The 14,853-nt window shown below is 42.4% G+C and overlaps 1 protein-coding gene across 1 annotated transcript in view; it reads left to right on the top strand.

Annotated features, from left to right (window-relative positions):
• The window catches only part of LOC144597248 (alpha-(1,6)-fucosyltransferase-like), a 585,852-nt gene that overhangs the window by 222,782 nt on the left and 348,217 nt on the right, over positions 1 to 14,853 (top strand). The window contains 1 exon segment of the mRNA XM_078406318.1: positions 7,241 to 7,302. The gene's annotated coding sequence lies outside the window, so the exon portion shown is untranslated.

Raw genomic sequence — 14,853 nt, forward strand, 5'->3', positions numbered from 1 at the left:
GAACTTAAACTGCAATGAGTTGTCCCCTTCTCAGCAGTTTATTAACATGAGAAGTATAGGAAGTGAAGAGGTGATTCACTCACAAAATGTTCTTCAATTCAAATTATGATAACAAGAAACTGCAGTTAGACACAAAGTGCTGGAGTAACTGAATGGGTCAGGCAGCACCCTTGGAGAACATGGATAGGCATTGTTTCGGTTGGAACCCTTCTTCCGACTGTCGGTATATCTGAACAGGGGTCTGAGGTGAAACGTTGCCTATCAATGTTTTTCAGGGATGTTGCCTGACCCGCTAAGTTACTCAAGAACATTGTGTCGATCTGTGCTTTAATTCAATCTCTGTCACCTCCTACAGATAGTGAAATTACATGATCATGGTATCGTCTTTATATGCGGTCTTCATTCTTTGGGCTAAGGCACAGTCAACACCATTGTTCTGATTAATAGGGGTATCCCATAAAGCCTTAAGTACCTACTAAATGCTACACACAAGGCGCCAGAGTAACTCAGTAGGTCAAGCAAAATCTCTGGAGGATATGGATAGGTGATGCTTTGGGTTGAGACCCATCTTCAGACTGAAGAAGGATCCTGATCTGAAATATCCCCGATCCATGTTCTCCAGAGATGCTGCCTGATCCGCTGAGGTACTCCATCACTTTGTGTCTTTTTTTGTGGAATCTGCAATTCCTGGTTTCTACCTAATGCTAAAGAGGTAGGGGGAGGTGATGGGGAGGGGAAGGGGGGAGAGGGGAGGGGGAGCGGAGGGAAGGGAGAGGGGGGAGGAGAGGATGCTGCACCAATGTAGGAGAGGTTTGGGCCCAACGGGTCCACTTGGTCTATACATTAAAACTGCAAAGATTAAATTTCTCCACACATTCTTTCAACAATTTAACATGACACTTAGTTTTCAAGGCTCCTAGCTGTGCTCTGATGTTTATTTTCCTACTCTCTCAAACCCCTGATGAATCTTTCCTCAGCTTTCACTACTCTTGGGATAATCACTTGTGACTTAACTACATTTTTAATATCTTTTCTGACGTGATCCCATTGACGTTTAATAAAAGGAAACACGGAAGTGCTTCAATTGTAAATTTTACAGTCAGAGTGGTTCCTTTTATAATTCTCTCACTATTGCAGTGCTGAAACTCAGAGGTTAATTTGCGCACAGTGGGGTCTCATAAAGAACAATTTGATGTTCACCAGATAGATTTTGTGTGTTTGTGATAGGTACTTTAGACTATTAGTGTCATGTGTACCGAAGTACTGTGAATAGCATGCTATCCGGTCAAAGAAAATACTATACATGTTTACTATCAAACTACCCACAGTGCACAGAAAAAGGATAAAGGGTACAACATTTAGTGCAAGATAAAGTCTGATTAAAGATAATTCAAAGGTCTCCAATGAGGTAGATGGGAGGTCTGGACTGCACTCCAGCTGATGAGAGGACCATTCAGTTGCCTAATAGCAACTGGGAAGAGACTGTCCGTGAATCCAGAGGTATGCATTTTCACACTTCTGTACCTCTTGCCTGATTGAAGAGGGGAGAAGAAGGTCTTCTGGCATATTGAGATACTGGTAGAATGTTTCCCTGTCCAAGGGTGTTTAGAAAGAGGGGGGTCATCTTGCAGGGAAAGAAATTTAGGACCGGGGTGAGGAAAGATTTCTTCACCCAAAGGATGGAGGTATGCATTTTCAAACTTCTATACCTATTGCCTGATGGGAGAGGGGAGAAGAGGGAGTGACCGGGGTGAGACTAGCCCTTGATTACATTAGTGGTGTTACCAAGACAGCATGAGATAAAGATGGAGTCAATGGAAAAGTGGTTGGTTTGCATGATGGTTTGGGCTGCGTCCACAACTGCCCAATTTTGTTGTGTTCTTGGATGGAGCAGTTCCCAGAGCAGGCTGGGATGCATCCGGACAAGATGTTTTCTATGGCGCATCTGTAGAAGTTGGTGAGGATTGTTTGGGGCCTGCTGAACTTCCTAAGTCATCTAAGGTAGTACAGGCATTGGTGTTCTTGCCAAGGAACAGGGAGAGCTTCCCTGCCCTTCTTAACCACTGCCATGGGACTGATTGCACTGGCTCGGACAGAGCAGTAATTTGCTATTGAGCTCCCTGTTCTCCATTCCAAACTCTCTCGGGTACATGTATTTTAAGAGAGGAACTCTGCTTGTGTTGTGCCGTTTTGCCTGGTATCCAGGTCGTGGGAAGTTTGCACGTGTCCCAGCCGTCTGCTGGATCATTCATAACAAGGAGCGAGCATTGCAGATGTTGGGGAGTAAGGTTCTGATCTGTTAGCATACGGAGAAGGAGCAGCTAGTCCCTTGCACCGTGCGGGGCTCAGCCTGGCCCATCCCCGAGCCCCACACACCAGCACCGTGTGGCAATGCTGCTCATGGGCAGCCTCTCCACTCCCTGTCCTGGTCTCTTCTTCACCTCTTTGCATAACAATCTCGACATAGCAGCGTGCGGCAACACTGAAGGCAAGAGCTGCTGGCACCTTCTCATCGCAGCAGCGCTGTCAGTAACACATCCCTCGCTACGTCTGTCACTACAGTGACCCCCTTTGGAACCAATTCAATTAGTGCTTGCGTTCCTGTGAACACATCCTAAGCATGGTACCAGTTTATGTCTGTTCAACTGAGAAGTTAGACAGGCTCCTTGTTTGATGTCTGACCCGAAAGACATCATCTTCCAGAGTAAAGCGCTGGAGTGCTCATCAGGATTTTGTGGTCAAATTATCTTAACCTCCATACTTAACATTGTTATACTCCACTGCATGAACAAAAGAAACTGGTATGGTTTTTAAAAAATAGTTTATTCATCCTTTCACACTGCCTTGGAGCTCCTATTACTTTGCATGTGTGCTTAAAGTTTCTTTTAATAGATTGCATTGTCCCTCCACCAATGATGATGGATGGTGTTGGGTTATGTGCAAATTCAATTTAGAAACATCAGTTCTGTACAAATTTTTGAGTCAAAATCTTAAATTAATTTAATGTAATCCTGGAGGCATCACAGTATTGGTAATCTATCTGCCAGTGATGGCTGATGGTTCAGTCAGACTCACTCTTGTTTCGGAGTTAGAAGGCAACATTTTAAACCATTTTCTTGAGGCTTGAGTATTAAGGTGGCATGGTAGCGCAGCGGTAGAGTTGCTGCCTTGCAGTGCCAGGGACCCGGGTTTGATTCTGATTACGGGTGTTGTCTGTATGGAGTTTGTAACTTCTCAACATGATCTTCATGAGTTTTCTCTGGGAGCATTGGTTTCCTTCCACAGTCCAAAGACGTCGAGGTTTGTAGGTTAATTGGCTTGGTAAAATTGTAAAAAGTCCCGAGTGTGTGTAGGAGAGCATTAGTGTGCGGGATTGCTGATCGGCATGGACTTGGTGGCTTGAAGGGCCTGTTTCCGTGCTGTATCTCTAAACTAAACTAAACACAAATTAAGTCTGACACTGGTGTAAATGTTTTTTTTCTGGTGAGACATTAAAATGATGTCCATTCCATCCTCATAGTTTCAAAGCAAGGGAGTGACTCACCCGTCCTCCATCAAAGCCTACAAGCACATCTGATCATTATCACACTGGTGTCTGAATGCAGTTGCTGTCTGCAAAGTTGTGGCTGCATTTGTACATTATAACAGAGAAGAAACTTCACAATACTTCATTTGTTATAAATCAATTTGGCATGACCTGAGGCCATGAAAGTCCTTGAGTAAAAACAAGTTTATTTATAATTTTATTTTGGTTTACAAATTGTAGAATCAAGATTGGCACTGTTAAGCAATCATGGTGCTGAAGAGACAAGCATCTGACTTAAACAGTGGATCTTATGTTGTTTTTGTTGGGCTTTTAAAGAAATGGTCATAGTCCTTTAATTAAAGAAACAATAAATCATAAATGTATTATTTTGCAGGAGGAAAGGCTTTTATGAGAGATTGGAAATCTCCATTTTGAACTAGTGTCAAGTCTGTGGTTTAATATTAAGCCAGCTCACCAGGCAGCCAATAGTCAGAGTGCGGCCCAGCGCAAATTGGAGGAACAGTACCTGATATTTCGTTTGGGCAGCTTCCACCCCAGCGGTATGAATATTGACCTCTAACTTCAAGTAACCCTTGCTCTCCCTCCCTCTCCATCCCTCCCCCTTCCTCATTCTCTGACCCGTCTGATTACATTTTATCTCTGAATGCTTCGTTGTCACCTTCTCCAAGCTAATAATGATCTATTCCACATTTTCCTTGAGCTGCATCCCCTTTGATGTCTCGTTTTCAAGCGTTGCACTTCCTTATCTCTGTGTCTCCCTCTCCACTGACTCTCAGTCAGAAAAAGGGCATCGACCCGAAATGTGACCCATTCCTTCCATCCAGAGATGCTGCCTGCCCTGCTGAATTACTCCAGCATTTTGTGTCTATCTTCAGCATGTAAATGGTCTTGGAGTCATGAAGAGATGCATGACACAAAAAGGCCCTTTGATCCACTGAATCCCCATCGATCATCAAACACCCATTTCCACCACTCTTCCACTTCATTTGTTATAAATCAGTACAATTCATCTGTTGTATTCTTTTTATGCCAGATTACTTACAACAATTGAAACAAATCTTCACTCTTTGTGATCAGGACCCCCTTTGATTGGGACGTTTCGAGAACCAGGGGACATGGGTTTAAGGTTTAAGGGAAAGACTTGATAGGAACTCGAGGGGCAAACTTTTTTAATACAAAGTGTGGTAGATATATGGAACAAACTGCCAGAGGAGGAAGTTGAGGCAGGTACTATCACAACATTAAAGAAACATTTAGACAGGTACATGGATAGGTTGAGAGGGATACTAGACCAAGTGGACCTGTTGGGCCCAAAGCTCCCCTGCATTGGTGCAGCACCCTCTCCTCCCCCTCTCTCCCCCTCTCTCCCCCTCTCTCCCCCTCTCTCCCCCTACTCCCCTCCCCATTTCCCCCCTTTTCGCCTTCCCCCCTCCCCCCTCCCCTTTCCCCTCCCCCTTCATGACCAGGCAGTCGTGAAAACCAACGGCAGTAGATCAAATCAACAGTGTTGTAAGTCAGCCAATGCTCAGCTTATTTCTGGGTCTTAATGTCCTTTCCTTATTGTTGAGTTAATGTTGTGAGAATTTATGTTTTGCATAGGCTGTGTTGCTAAATACCTGAAATAAGAGCATGTGAATTGTGGGCAGGAGCAGGCCATCTGTCCTTCCTGCCTTCAATATCTACCTTGGCTCTCCCTATGACCGTGTGGGTTTTCTCCAGGTGCTCGGGTTTCCTTTCACATTCCAAAGACGTTTAGGTTTGTAGGTTAATTGGCCCTCGTGTATAGGATGTGAAAGTGGGATAATACTGTTCGGGTAATTGATGGTCAGCGTGGACTCAGTGGGTTGAAGGGCCTGTTTCCACGGTGTTCTCTTCACCTCTAAACTCCATAATGAGAATATCAAAATTGGATGCAGAAGTAGGCCCTGAGGTCCCTCAAGCCTGCTTCACTGTTGAATAAATGGTAACTGATCCAATTGTGACATTAATACCATATTCTCGTCTGTGATTTCTTTATTATCCAGAACATGTCTTTTTATTAAATTTAGGCATATATATATTCAGCATCTCAGTAGTCATTGTGCTAAGGAATACACAATGCTAAATATTCGGACTCTGAGAGGAAGGAAAACTTCCTCCTCATCTCTCTTAAGCAGGCATCCCTTTATCCTGAGACTGTGCTCCCTAATTTGAGCTTCTCCATCGAGCTGCAGTTTTGCCGCCACCTCTGCCCCATCAAGCCGCATCAAAAGGGTGGCACCGTGGCTCAGCAGGTAGAGCTACTATCTCACACTGCCAGAGACCAGAAAGGGTTATGGGAAGAAGGCAGGAAAATGGGATTAGGAAGCAGAGATCAACCATGATTGAATGGTGGAGTAGACTCGATGGGCCAAATGGCCTAATTCTACTCCTATAACTTGTGAACGTGAACCTAGGGTAGATTCTACCTCAGGCACTGTCTTTGTGGAGTTTGCACATTCTCCCTGTGAGCCCATGGGTTTCCTCTGCATGCTCCGATTTCCTCCCACATCCCAAAGACATGTGGGTTTGTAGATTAATTGGCCTCTGTAAATTGCCCCTTGTGTGCTGGGAGTGGATGTGAAGATGGAATAACGTAGAACTAATACGAAGGGATGAATGATGGTCGGCATGGACTTGTTGAGCTGAAGGGCCTGTTTCTTTGCTGTAAATTTGCTCAACCTCTTGATGGAATAAACCAGATCAATGGAGTTCCTGATCGCCACTCTTCAGGCTTTTGAGCCGGCCCAAAATGTCGATGAGATGGGCAGACTTATGGCTGCCCTGCCCAACTCATACTTAGGAAAGGAAGAACGACAAGGGCTTGGAACAACAGTTAAATTGTTGTTGATAACCACAAAGTGCTGGAGTAACTCAGTGGGCCAGGCAGCATCTCTGGAGAAAAAGGATGGGTGATGTTTCGGGTCAGAACCTCCCTTCAGACTGTAGGTGTCTATATATATATATAGCGTCTCAGTAGTCATTGTGGTCTGGAATACACAATTCCAAAGATCCAACTCTGAGAGGAAGAGAAACATCCCCATCATCTGTCTTAAGCAGGCATCCCTTGTATTTTGCTGTTGTCCTTTGCCGCACAAGAAAATAAATGAATCCAAAAAGGCAACAAATTCTCCAGTGTCTGCACCATTACCTGCATGATACTTTGTTCCGCAAAGCTTCCCATTCAGTTCAACATTAATGGAAGGCAATGCATTAATTGAACAAAGCTTTATTCCAAGCCCAAGAGAGCAAGTGTTTATTCATTCATTTTTCAGTGGGGTCTTTTTTATTCCTCCCATATTCTAACAGTCCAGTGGGAACTCTTTTGTTAAGTACTTGGAATTATTCTGAAGCTGATTTAAGTCATTTTTTCAAAGCTTTAATTATGATATAATCTGCTGTTGAAATTTGGTCCTGTATTTCACACGCATGCACTATGTAATTGGCAAATTCTCATTCAAAGTCATGAAATGGGAAGGACAGATGTAGGTGAAAGGAAGTCTGAATATTCTTCCTGAGAATTGTGAACGGCATAATTTTGAATCGAAGTTTTTATCTTCAATCTCGTCTTCAAAGGAAATGAATGCATTGAAATAATTTTCCCATTTCTTTCCTGAACAGTTTTAACTCTTGCCGTCAGCATGAATATGAAATGCTTTTCTCTTTTCGTTGCAGAACAAAGTGCTTACACGGTGGTTTTCTGCATCTGAAGACTGAAGGATATCCTGAAATTTAAGGTAACTGCATTATCTCCAGATGGCAAAGGGTGAAGCACTTCTGATTGAAGACTTTGCAACTTGGTTGGAATTATTGTGTAGACCAACGGATAACTCCCGTGACTCACATTCAAAGCCTAAATAGGCCCTGAATTTGCTAAAACTATTTAAAAACATTTTTGCTTCAGCATAGTAAATAAGTGCCTTATTTTTGACACTCAGGGGTTGAAGTCATTCCCTTCCAGTTGGAACAGTAAAGGTCCATAAGTTCAAAAGTTATTGGAGCAGAATTAGGCCATTCGGCCCATTGAGTCGTCCGTGACATTCAATCATGGCTGATCCATCTTTCCCTCTCAACTCCATTCTCCTGCCTTCTCCCCATAACCCGTGACACCCTTACCATTCAAGTATCTGCCAATGTGCTCCTTATAAATAGTCAATGACTTGGCCTCCGCAGCCATCCATGGTTCCAATGCAGGTCAGCGACATGTTTGATTACCATTTGAGAAATATCTACCCTCGAGTGGGTGAATCCTGACTGATCCCACTGGGAGAGCTAATCCTTGGCAGCGTTTCTTTGGTACTTTCATGACCCTTTGACAAGAATCAACATTATCGGCTGTGCTGGAAGGTTAGATCGTATGGAATCCAATGAGAGATAGCAGACTGGATAGAAAATTTGCTTTATGGAAGGAAGCAGTGAGTGATGGCGGACAGTTGTTTTTCAGCCTGGAAACATGCGACTATTGGTGTGCACAGGGTCCAGTGCCTGACCCATTGCTGTTTGTCATCTCTATCAATGATTTGGATGAGAATGTATAAGATAAGATTCCCAAGTTTGCAGATGACACTAACATGGGTGGTATTGTAGGTAATGAAGGTGGTTGTCAAAAATTGCTGCAGGATTTTGATAGGTTGGGCCGATGGGCTGATCACCTATTCCTGCTCTCCAGAGGTGCCGCCTGACCCGCTGAGTTACTCCATCTTCTTGTGTCTATCATAAGAAAGATGTTGTTCAGCTGGAAAGGATGCAGAGAAGATTTACGGGGATGTTGCCAGGAAGCGATGCCCTGAGCTACAGGGAGAGGTTGAACAGGCCAGAACATGGAACACAGGAGGATAAAGGGTGATCTTATAGAGGTGTGTAAGATCATGAGCGGAATAGATAGGAAAAATGCACGGAGTCTTTTACCCAGAGTAGGGGAATCAAGAACCAGAAGACCTGATTTTAAGGTAAGGGGGAAAAGATTAAATACGATTCTGAGGAGCAGTGTTTTACATAAAGAGTGGTAGGAATAGGGAACGAGCTGCCAGAGGAGGTAGTTGAGATGGGTACTACCACACCATTTAAAAAACATTTGGACAGGTTTGGAGGGATATGGGCCAAATGCAGGTGGGTGGGACAAGTGTAGATGGGGCATGTTGGGCTGAAGGGCCTATTTCCGTGCTTTGTGACTCTATCGTCCTGATGGCCAGCTCAAGAGACCATCAGTCTGGAAGCAATTATCCCTCGTCATTTGGCTAACAGCGGAAGATCTTGGGCTTGTATACACTGGAATTTAGAAGGATGAGAGGAAATCTTATCGAAACGTATAAAATTATTAAGGGGTTGGACACGTTAGAGGCAGGAAACATGTTCCCAATGTTGGGGGAGTCCAGAACAAGGGGCCACAGTTTAAGAATAAGGGGTAGGCCATTTAGAACTGAGATGAGGAAAAACTTTTTCAGTCAGAGAGTTGTGAATCTGTGGAATTCACTGCCTCAGAAGGCAGTGGAGGCCAATTCTCTGAATGCATTCAAGAGAGAGCTACATAGAGCTCTTACGGATAGCGGAGTCAGGGGGTATGGGGAGAAGGCAGGAACGGGGTACTGATTGAGAATGATCAGCCATGATCACATTGAATGGCGGTGCTGGCTCGAAGGGCCGAATGGCCTCCTCCTGCACCTATTGTCTATTGTCTATTGCATCAGACAGAGCTGAATTTTAAATTGCTGAGTTTGCCTTGGCTTCCTGATGAAATCCAAATTATTTTTTTGAATTTATCCATGCCTTTTGTACTTCTATATTTTGTTTTCCCAATTTCTCCTCCCTCACATACTCTGTACACTCAGACTTGCCACAATATTGCCAGTCGTATCATTCCTCAAACCAAATCCCCTTCGTCGATCAGTGATGCATTCACTTAAAGTATTGGACTAATCTAGCAATGCATTATTTTTTAAATTCTCCACTTAATTTTCAAGATTTACATGGCTTTACAAGACCCTTTGGACTGATTTAATTGCTCCACCATTAGTGGCCATGTCTTTAGCTTTTGACTTTAGATTTTCGACTTTTGAGACACAGCACGGAAACAGGTCCTTTGACTCATCGAGTCCACGCCGACCAGCGATCACCTGGTACACTAGCACCATCCTACACGCTAAGGACAATTTACAATATTACCAATGCCAATTAACATTCAGGGCCATACATCCTTGGAGTGTGGGAGGAAATCGGAGCATCCGGAAAAAACCCCATGCAGACACAGATACTGTACAAACACCATACAAAGAACACCTGTAGTTTGGATCGAACCCGAGTCTCTGGTGCTTGAAGGCAGCAACTCTACTGTTGCATTGCTGGGCTGCCCCTACAATCATTCATAGTTTAGTTTTCAGAGATACATTGTGGAAACAGACCTTTCAGCTCACTGAGTCTACACTGTTCAGCTGTTTAGGTCCTCAGTCCTGGAAATTTGTCTGAACCCCTTTCTTCCTTTCCCCTCCATCTTCAAAGTACATTCAAGTACCTATTAATACAACTCACTTTTGGCATTGGTCCATAATGTGGACCGGTTGATATTCTTGTTCAGTCCCTTGAGATATTCTAGAATATTAAAATGTAGTGAAAAAATGTAAGTAATTGTTGTTAAACAGTTGTGGTAAACACCATCTGTAAATGCTCGGAACATTACTTATTGGAACGGCATTGTTAAATGTTTGCCAAGACCAATACCTTCAGAACCTGCATTTCAAATAGTAAATGTAAGAGCATGGACTGGAACTTAGTGTGGAATGGTGCCAAATCTGGCACTCTTACATGTGGTCTCAGTGCACTATTTCTGTACACTTTCCTAATCAGGGAGGGTGCTTGGGTATGGCAATATTTTACTGAACTGTATGTAAAAAAAAAGAATTTAACTGTGCGTTTGTACATGTGACAATAAAACACTATTGACCATTGATCGTAAGGGTGGTAAGGAATAGGAGTAGAATTTGCCCATTCGGCCCATCAAATCTACTCTGCCATTCAATCATGGCTGATCTATCTCTCCCTCCTAACCCCATTCTCCTGCATTCTCCCCATAACCTCTGACACCTGTACTAATCAAGAATCTATCTAAATCTGTCTTAAAAATATCCACTGACTTGACCTCCACAGCCTACTGTGGCAAAGAATTCCACAGATTCATCACCCTCTGATTAAAGAAAATTCTCCTCGTCTCCTTCCGAAAAGAACGCCATTTAATTCTGAGGCAATGACCTCTAGTCCTAGACTCTCCCACGAGTGGAAGCATCCTCTCCATGTTCACTCTATCCAAGCCTTTCACTATTGTATGTTTCACTATTCTGTATGTGATCAAACAATGCTCACCATCTCTTTTAATTAATGTCTAGCTGAGGTCAAGAACAGAATCAAATTCCAGACATTTGAATAGAAGTTTAATGAAATTGACAAACCTGGTCTGTCACAAAAGTAATTTATTGTTAAAATTGCCATTAATTCACAGCACTCATTTTTAAAAGATTAAGGAATAATTTTGGCTGTGGGTAACTTGTCTGGAAAACAAAATTAAATCATGATTTGTTTGGGAAAGCCTTCTGTGGAGTTTTTAGATATACTTAATATATTTCTGTCATCAGGTTTTATTTTGACCAAGGTTTGTGAAATAATGGTAACTAGACAGAACGGCCAGAATGATACTTTGGCATTGAGTCTATGAGAAACAGTTCACATTCACTCTGCAAGCCCCAACTGAATCGGCAATGGCAGTAGAAACCAAGAACTCTCCAGGCTTTTTAATCACTAAGGATGTTTGATATCTGGAAAAATTGATACTCTGGGGCTGCTGAAAGCTTCTCAATGTGAGCACTCTCTTAGTTGTGTGATTGCACATTCGGGAGGCAGCGAGGGAGGGAGACACTGGGCAATGGTGCACTAAATTATACTGTTGAGGATGGATAGGTAGAAAGCTTGCATTAAAGGACTTTGCAGTTAGCAGATAAGTCAGCATAAAATGCTTTCAAAAGTCTTGTTTGATTACAGAACTGTGTCGAGTTGAGTGCTCAAGCGCAGTGAATTGTTAGTTATTTCTGTTTTCATCATATGTTTTTCTGTGGGTGATTGACATGCAGAGGTACAAGTGGTCTCCAGTTAGCAAATGACCAGCTCATTGTTCTTATGAGGCCGGAGTCATAGGAGCAGAATTAGGCCATTTGGCCCATCGAGTCTACTCCACCATTCAATCGTGGCTGATTTATCTTTCCCCCTCAACCCCATTCTCCTGCCTTCACCCCGTAACTTTTGCCACCCTTACTAATTAAGAACCTATCATTCTCCGCTTCAAAAATACCCAAAGACTTGGCCTCCACAACCGTCTGTGGCAAAGAATTTCACAGATTCACCACTAGTTGCTGAGTGAATGTTTCCACTAGCGGGAGAGTCTAGGACCAGGGGGCATAGTCTCAGAATAAAAGGACGTACCTTTAGAAAGGAGATGAGGAGGAATTTCTTTAGGCAAAGGTGAATCACGCTGTACCAGGACTATCTCGGAGACAGATTTGGGGACTTCCCTTTTGTTTAGCTGGAAGCTTGATGACAGTTTTTGCATTAGTAGACTTGACTTTGCAATGTGTGTGGGGGAAAGATTGCCTTGCCATGTTGAATGATCAAATTTCAGCCCATCATTTCTGTTTTGTTTCACAATGCACCATGTCGACCAAACAATATTTCAGAATGCTTGTTCTTTCTGAGAAGTTAATTTCAATAAATTTCTGCAGGTATTGATTTCTATTATTTCACTTGAGATTTGAACTAATGTGAGAGTGACAGTTCCCTGAGATGATTATTTGCAGTATTTATGTCTTTAGATCCAGACATTGGACTGCAGTCGCCTAATATTTGTCAATAATATTAATGTGCAAGCGTTAAAACATAGCCAACAAATCTTGCAGACCTGTGCAAGGTATTCTGACAGAAATATTATCAGATGGAATTTAGTTTTATTTCCTTGGGAATTGGTTTGTCACTGAATATTTGAGTGTTTTTGATGATAAAATTGACTTGAACCTTCATCAAAGTTTGTGGATTCGTTCATGTGGGCAATGAAGCTTTTTCAAGGTTATTTGCATCATCTTGCTAAAAACAGATCACGTACTCCTATTTGACACCGAGATCGGAGCTTTATATTAATATTTTATCAAGCATAATAACTGCAGAATGTGTTGAGGTTGCAGAATGAGTGGAAACACAAACCCCGTTCTGCTCTGCTTTCATAAAATTATGTAGAAGCAGGACTTTAGATTTCTGAGAAGCACGATGAAACTTTACACAAGTGATTTATGTCAAGTGAGACACAAAGCATGACTTAAGTCTATTTTGTTAATGGCTGAGCCTATTCTATTAATTGCTGGAGTTCTGCTAGTTACTGTTCGTATTTTTAGCTTAAAAGATTAAATAAAATCTCCTACACAGTTAGGTTTTCAAAATCTTCTGCAAAGCACTTTAAAGATAGAAATTATATTTTGTGGATTGGGGCGAGGTTACTGCTGGGAAATATGTTCTCAAATTAAATGCAGCGTGGGATGGATTATCCCATTAACAATGAGCTTTGACCAGATTCTCATGAGCTTCTTTGGTTTTGTGCTCTTTCCAACGGAAGTTGCTGAATTCTTCCATCAGAGATTGGAAATGTGGTTATTGGACCACCATAACTTTAAGACTTGATGTCTCTCAACACTGTTGAGCCTTCTCGCCATCTACCTTTTTGATCGCCACAGTTTGTCTTTTCCTTTAAGTACGCAATTTCAATTATGCACTTCATATGAGAATAATAAACTATGAATTACTTCCACCTGTGGTTGAGGGCAGCAAGGTGAGGCAGCAGTCGAGTTTCTGCCAGAGACTCGGGTTCGATAGCGCCAGAGACCCAGGTTTGATCCTGACTGCAAGTGCTGTCTGTAAGTTCTCCAGGTGCTCTAGTTGTCTGTAGTGCTGTCTGTATTCTCCAGGTGTTCCGGTTTCCTCCTACGTTCCAAAGACGTACAGGTTTGTACGTTAATTGGCTTTGGTAAAGATTGTAAATTGTCCCTAGTGTGCAGGATAATGCTAGTGTACAGGGATTGCTGGTCGGCGTGGACTCGGGGGACTGAAGGGCCTGTTTCCGCACTGTATCTCAAAACTAAAACTAAACTAAAAATACAAGCTTTACAAATCAAAAATTGGAATCCATTTTCAGTTCAGAAATGAGGCTCAATCCATTCTGATTGCATGTGTTGTTTGTCATCTGGGAGTATTATCACCCGAAACAGTCAGCGTAATATGGTGTGATTTGTTCCATTTACACATCCTGGTTGATCAAAACAGCCACCATTCCCGGGGGAAATCTTGCTTCACAGGCATTGCTTTCCACATATGTTTGACCTCCCCATCAATGACTTTGTCAAATCACCTCGGGCTTAAGCAAAGTTCAACCTCCCTTTCAGTTGACTCCAAAGACTTTGGCAGCATGTGCTTTTGAGAAAGTTGGACATTATTGATTTCACAGATGTTTCTTAATGTGACCGAATCAATAATTCAATTGATCCCAAGTCTGTTTAATAATCCCAGAAATTGCCAAGGAAGGCATCTCTTAAAATTGAACAGCAAACTTCCAAAATGCTGGCTTTGATTTGTGCTTTTCATACCTTACATTTATTTGTTCTTTGTACCTTTTAATAACTCTATTTTCCCCCTCCCTTGAGTCTCAATCTGAAGCATCACCAATTCCTTTTCTTCAATTCCCAATTCACCAATTCCTTTCCTTTTCACCAATTCCTTTTGTGTTTATCTTCAAAAATGCAATGTAAGTTTTTTTCTTTAAAAAATAACACAGTTTTACATTTACGTGAAAGAAAATTGAAAAACTGCAGGTATTGTAAATTTAAAATAGAAACATAAAATAGTATACACGCAAAGGTCAGGCAACCTCTGTGGAGTAAGAAAATGTTAATATTTCGGTTCTGGGACTTTTGACCGAAATGGGAAAGAGAAAAACAAGTTTATTTTCAGAAGAAGAGAAAGTTGTGGAGGGATGGGAAGGTTGTGGAGGGGTGAGCTCTGATTGTGGATTGTGAATTCCAGGATTTTTGTGGTCATCTCCCATGTATTCGAGGGGCAAATGTGTACAGAAGCATCTGGGCCTTCACTGTGGTGTCTGATGAGGCACAATGCATACATGGACATCTTTTGTCTACACACACAAGGCCTAGGGATGTGGATGCAACCTTTAACAGTTGAAGATCTGCTTTGTTGTTGGTTAAAGGCTGTCG

This window comes from Rhinoraja longicauda, chromosome 10, assembly GCF_053455715.1.
Source record: "Rhinoraja longicauda isolate Sanriku21f chromosome 10, sRhiLon1.1, whole genome shotgun sequence".
NCBI lineage: Eukaryota > Metazoa > Chordata > Chondrichthyes > Rajiformes > Arhynchobatidae > Rhinoraja > Rhinoraja longicauda.